This window comes from Poecilia reticulata, linkage group LG18 (genome assembly GCF_000633615.1).
Source record: "Poecilia reticulata strain Guanapo linkage group LG18, Guppy_female_1.0+MT, whole genome shotgun sequence".
Taxonomy (NCBI): Eukaryota; Metazoa; Chordata; class Actinopteri; order Cyprinodontiformes; family Poeciliidae; genus Poecilia; species Poecilia reticulata.
The window spans coordinates 21,669,716-21,675,599 of NC_024348.1; the positions used below are offsets into that span (position 1 = coordinate 21,669,716).

At 42.5% G+C, this 5,884-nt stretch overlaps 1 protein-coding gene across 1 annotated transcript in view; it reads right to left on the reverse strand.

Annotated features, from left to right (window-relative positions):
- The window catches only part of LOC103480969 (uncharacterized), a 5,206-nt gene extending 4,625 nt beyond the window's left edge, over positions 1-581 (reverse strand). The window contains exon 1 of the mRNA XM_017310389.1: positions 102-581. The gene's annotated coding sequence lies outside the window, so the exon portion shown is untranslated. The remainder of the gene's footprint in view (positions 1-101) is intronic.
- Between the last annotated feature and the right edge of the window lie 5,303 nt (positions 582-5,884).

Sequence of the window (5,884 nt, forward strand, 5' to 3'; positions counted from 1 at the left end):
CTCTCTCTCTCTCTCTCTCTCTCTCTCTCTCTCTCTCTCTCTCTCTCTCTCTCTCTCTCTCTCTCTCTCTCTCTCTCTCTCTCTCTCTTCTTTTCCCTCACTCTCTCTTTCTCTGGGCGGAGAGATGAAATGTGGGAGGCGTGTCTGTCTTGCACTTCACGGAAGAGAGCCGCAGAGTCCGAACCTCCGCGTCCGACAGGCGCAAGGACGAACCGGGACCCCCTGACTCCGGACCCTGACGGACCCATCGCGGCCAGAGTTCGGGTTCTGGCCGGGCGGCGCAGCGACATGCCAGCCAGGCGCGCCTGAAGCCGCGCAGACAGCAGCGCAGCTCCGGGAGGACGGACAGGAGACATGGCCCACGTCGGCAACGGGGCGGCCGCCGAGGAGGAGGTGAGATCCCGCCGCTATCACGTTTCAGCCGGTCGCTTCCCTCCGGAGGCTCCGGTTACATCCCGGCTGGTTTCCTCCTTTACATTCCCCCAAAACCCGTCCGGAGCCGGGATGTGACATCCTGGTCCTGCGTAACCTTCACTCATCGTCTGCAGCAGCTGCTGCTGCCTCACATGTTCTGTCAAATATTACAAATATGTAAATAACGAGGTGATAAACGAGACTGATTAAGAAAACACACACACACACACACACACACACACACACACACACACACACTTTTTTCAAACCAGTTACGTAAAGGTGACCAGGCTGGTTTTGAAACACCTTTTCCTTCAGTGTCACACCTTCTTATTATTTGGTACATAGGAAAAAACACAGATATTCTTCCACACACTGTAAAAACACTGAAATAATCACAGATTTAAATGAAGTTTGGATTAAAGGTGCTGTGTGACAGATGTAGTGCCCTCTGGTGGTAAAGGTGGTACATTACTCCAGGTTATATTCCTTCCACTTGTCAATGTGGCACTGACTGAATAGCAGAAACGTTTTATTAGATAATAATTAATATAAAATATTCCTGCTGAGCCACGTTTTGGTTGTTTCTGCTTTAACGATTTATCTTTAAGGTTTGAAGACATTCTTGTCACCAACCTCTTACAAAATGGCTGCTTGAATGCTAATAATGCAGAAGAAACATGTTTACAGAGTTCTTCTGTAAACCCACACGCTGACATTTTTCTATTAAATTTGAGAAATTAACTTAAATAGAAAGGAAAAAAAGGTTTTTTTTAAATCTGGTTCACTTCCTTCCTGTTTGTTAGAGTCAAGTTTCTCCACTTCCTCTTGACCTACTTGCCATTTCGTTGTCGGTCAGAAACGGCTGCACAGCTCTTCATGGTTGCATGCAACAGAAAAGCTGAGATGTTTTCAGTGGCTGCTGCCGTTGGAAGCAGATCTCTGCTCCCCTCCATGGTTTAATTTGTGGTTGTGCTCTGGCTGCAGCCGCGGAGCTAAAATGGGAAAAAACCCAGGGAAAAAACGGCCCAGGAGGCTTTTCTGTTCAAATKAACCCGRATCAGACCAGAGCAGAGCTACTGACCACGCTTAGCAAGATGCATGCAGTCAGTTTTCATTCAGAAAAACCCAAATAAATGAGACAAAAATACTGTACATAAAACTTCAGCTCGAAATAAAAAAAAATGAAGCAAAAAACAAGATTGAAGAATCAAAGTTTTTCTCAAAAATCCCTGCAAAAACACTATAACAAGTATTTTCTGTCTAGTTTGTGGTTATTACACTTAAAATAAGACAAAACTACGTTATAATTAACTTTCATCATCACGGATTATTTCACGTGTAATGTGGGAAAATGTCGTGTTATTACACAACGCTGTACTTTTTACTTACATTTTTGTTTTAACCAAAGATCCAGCATAAACACACGGCTTCTGTTAAAGTTTCATCAGTTTTATACTGAAATAAAGAAACTGATATTTATTTCGCCTGATGTTATTTGTTACTTATATGAATTATTGTCCTTTTCGTTCCTTAAAATATCAAAATTTCCACTAAACCTTATACTTTGGTCTGTGTGATGACATAATTTTTAAATATTTAATGGCAGATTTTTCACCAAATACCTTATCAGTTATTTTTTGGACGACTACTTTTTACTTTTGCTGAGTAAAAACCTGCAGAAGAAGCTCTGCTCTGATTGGAGGGTTTAATTTTCTGTGAAACTGTTTGTCACTGTGTGAACAAACTTAGTCATGTGATTTTTATTTAATTTCTTATTTAACAGAAACGCCACAATCAGCAGCAGCAGCAGAATATAGACAAAGATCTGCTTGTATTTGTAGTGGAAAGTCTCTTCTATCAGCTCAGGGTTTCATATTTGTGCATCGATTCTCATGGAGCTCATAAAAGGCTGACAGGAAGTCGTGGTTGGCTCTTTGGACCATGGAGGTCCATGCAGCGTCCGGAGCGTCTGGAGTGTCTGGAGCGTCTGGAGCGTCCGGAGCGTCCGGAGTGTCCGGCCTCCGGTCTTTAGGTTTTATTACAGCTTAGATGAGGCGGAGTGTCTCAGCCCCTCGTCTGCATCAGGATCGTTTCCTGTTTAGTTTCTCCGTCTTCTTCTTCTTCCTCTTCTTCCTCTTCCTCCTCCTCTTCCTCCTTCTTCTTCTTCTTTTTCTTCTTCTTCTTCTTCTGAAATGAATCCAGCTCAGGTGAGCAGCTCACAGCCAGACGATTATTAAACTGATCCATCAGCAGCGTGTAATCAGCTTTCAGTGATGGTGTCAGGTTCTGGCTGTGTGTGTGTGTGTGTGTGTGTGTGTGTGTGTGTGTGTGTGTGTGTGTGTGTCGTTCCTGTTGTGTGTGTGTGTGTGTGTGTGTGTGTGTGTGTGTGTGTGTGTGTGTGTGTGTGTGTGTGTGTGTGTGTGTGTTTGCATCGTTCCTGTTGTCTCCTGCTCATCCCGTCTGAACCTGAGAAACGTTTCAAACTGAGGGATTAAAGTTTAACTGGTTTGTTCTGTTTAAACTGGGGCTGTACCAGTTTACCTGTGTTTTTTTTACATTAATTATTAACTAGAGGGAGAGTTTACTTTATGATATATGTCTGAATTAAAGAAGCATAAGAGACAAAACACTCGTAGTTTGAGATTAAAGGACACGTTTCCTGTTGCTTGGGAAATTAGGGAGATTTTTAATATTTGATTTGATTAAATCTGCACCACCAATTTTTTTATTTTTGACAGGATTAATGTTAAAATCAGAATAAATCTCAAATAATGAGGTAAAAATTGAATTCAACTTATACTTTTAAGCTGGAAATACAAAATCTAGTTTTAAATATAACCAAAACAAACTGAAAACATAAAATCCTCCTTAAAGCTACGAAGATACATGAACAGTTTTAGTTTATCTCTTAGTATTTTATTCCATTTGGAAACGATTTTCCACCARCTGGAAATATTTCTGACACGTTTTGTGGCTTTAACTCTGCAGAAAGTCTCTCTTTGCTGCAGGTTTTAGGATGTGAGTCTTGGATTATCTTGGATTATCTGCTGATCTGCCTTCAGATCCAGACTCTTCACAGCACAGAATCTGCTTTAATGAGAGTTTTTAATKACATCCTTCCTGCTTGTGATTCTGGTCACCACGTTGTTCTGATTTTACTTGTACAACACGACATTTTAATATCGCGATTTCACCACGTTGTAGGTATTGGTGGCACTGTTCTTAAATGGTTCCTGTCTTACGTGGAGGTCAGAACAATTTCAGTGAAAATTAGTGACTCTGAATCATCTGCTGCTTCAATGCCTTATGGTGTCCCGCAGGGCTCAATYCTGGGCCCTCTGCTTTTCTCTCTGTATTCACTGCCTCTGGGTTCTACCCTCAGGAAACATGGGATCTCATTTCATTGCTACGCTGATGATTGTCAGATTTATTTGCCCCTGAAGCAGAAGGACGTCCATCAAACATCTCCTGGCCTGTCTAGGTGATATTAAAGCTTGGTTGGCCTTGAACTTTTTGAATTTTTATGAAAAGAAAACAGAGGTGATGGTGTTTGGACCCAGTGGCTCCTGTGAGTCCTCTTCTGTTGACCTTTGACCCTTGGAGGTTTATTTTAAAGCTGTTATTACAGATCTTGGTTTTAAGGTGATTGTAAACTGGACAGCCAGATCAGAGCTGTGGTTAAAGTCCAGCTTTTATCGTTTAAGGCGACTGGCGTCAGTGAAATCTTTTCTTTCCATTTTGAAACATGATCCAGGCTTTTATTTCCACTCGGTTGGATTACTGTAACTCCCTTCATCTGGGAGCCAGTCAGTCGCTGCAGCTGGTTCAGATGCTGCTGCACCACTTTTAACAGGAACTGGAAAGAGGGAGCATGTGACCCCTGACCCCTGACCTGGCCTCACTTCACTGGCTGCCTGTATATTTTAGGATTCATTTTAAAATTCTTATGTTTGTTTTTAAATCACTACATAATCTCACCCCGGCTGACCTCTCTGAGCTTCTTCACCCCTACGTGCCCATCGGTCTCTCAGGTCCAGCTGCTCCTGGAGGAACTGAGATCCAGGAGGCTCAGAGGGGACAGAGCTTCTCTGTCATGGGCCCAAAGTTATGGACCGACTTGCCTTTGCAGGTCAGAGACGCCGCTTCACTGTCCACTTTTAAAGCTCGTCTTAAAAACATCTATTTTACTTGGCTTTCAACTCCAGCAGGATCTAGTTTTAAACTGTATGTTTTTGTTTTTAAACTGTAAGTTTTTATTTTATTTTTTTATTATGTTGTGTTGGGCTGCACAGTGGCGCAGCTGGTAGAGCTGTTGCCTTGCAGCAAGAAGGTTCTGGGTTCGATTCCCGGTCTTTCTGCATGGAGTCTCCATGTTCTCCCTGTGCATGGTGGGTTTTCTCCAGGTTCTCCGGTTTCCTCCCACAGTCCAAAAACATGACTGTCAGGTTAACTGGCCTCTCCAAATTGGCCCTAGGTGTGAGTGTGTGTGTGCATGGTTGTGTGTCTCTGTGTTGCCCTGCGACAGACTGGTGACCTGTCCAGGTGACCCCACCTCTCACCCGGTACGCTAGCTGGAGAGGCAGCAGCACCTCCTGACCCCACTGAGGGACCAGGGTGTTAGAAAATGGATGGATTATGTTGTGTTTTAATGTACAGCACTTTGTATCAGCTGTGGTTGTTTTTAAAGTGCTTTATAAATAAAGTTGGTTTGGTTAGAATGAAGTTTATTTYATTTGAAATGTAGCGAGAATAAAAAAACCAGAAACGGAACGATATTTTTTTCCTTCAGCTCGGCTGTAATCTGACCTCTGAAAGCTTCATTCAGGCTCGTCGCGTTTCGGAGGAACTCAGCTGAGGCTCGTTAAGCTCTGAGGAATGTGAGACTAACTGAGTTCATGCAAACTGGGATAAAGGTTCTCGTTGCTGACGCTGCGCAGAAACGCCATAAAAACACAAAGACGCCAATTAACTACGTGCACAAAACGCTGTTCATGTGTGCAGTGCCATGACCTTTGACCCTTTGCCAACTCAGGCCACTGTAGCTACACGACTGACTTGTAAATCTAAAGACATGACGGGAATATGAGGTKGAGTCATAATCTCACTCATAAAAACAGCAGAAAAACTTTGGTGCAAATTTGCTGAAAACAATATTTTATGAAAGCACATGTTGCTAATCTACAAAAATGTTTAAAAATGTGTTGAGCAGCGTTTATTTCTTCACATTTTTAGTGGATTCCATGAATAAAAGATTTCCAATTTGGTGTTTGTAGAGATTTTCTGAGTAAACCTGTTGGTAGAAAGACTTTAGTTTCATAGATTATTAAACTCTGAACTTTCTGAACTTTGAGATTCTCCAGAAAAGAAAAACGACGAGACAGGTTGACGTGTTTCTGTCGAAGATTTTATTCACATTTTGACGTATCCATCCATCCATCCATCCATCCATCCATCCATCCATCCATCC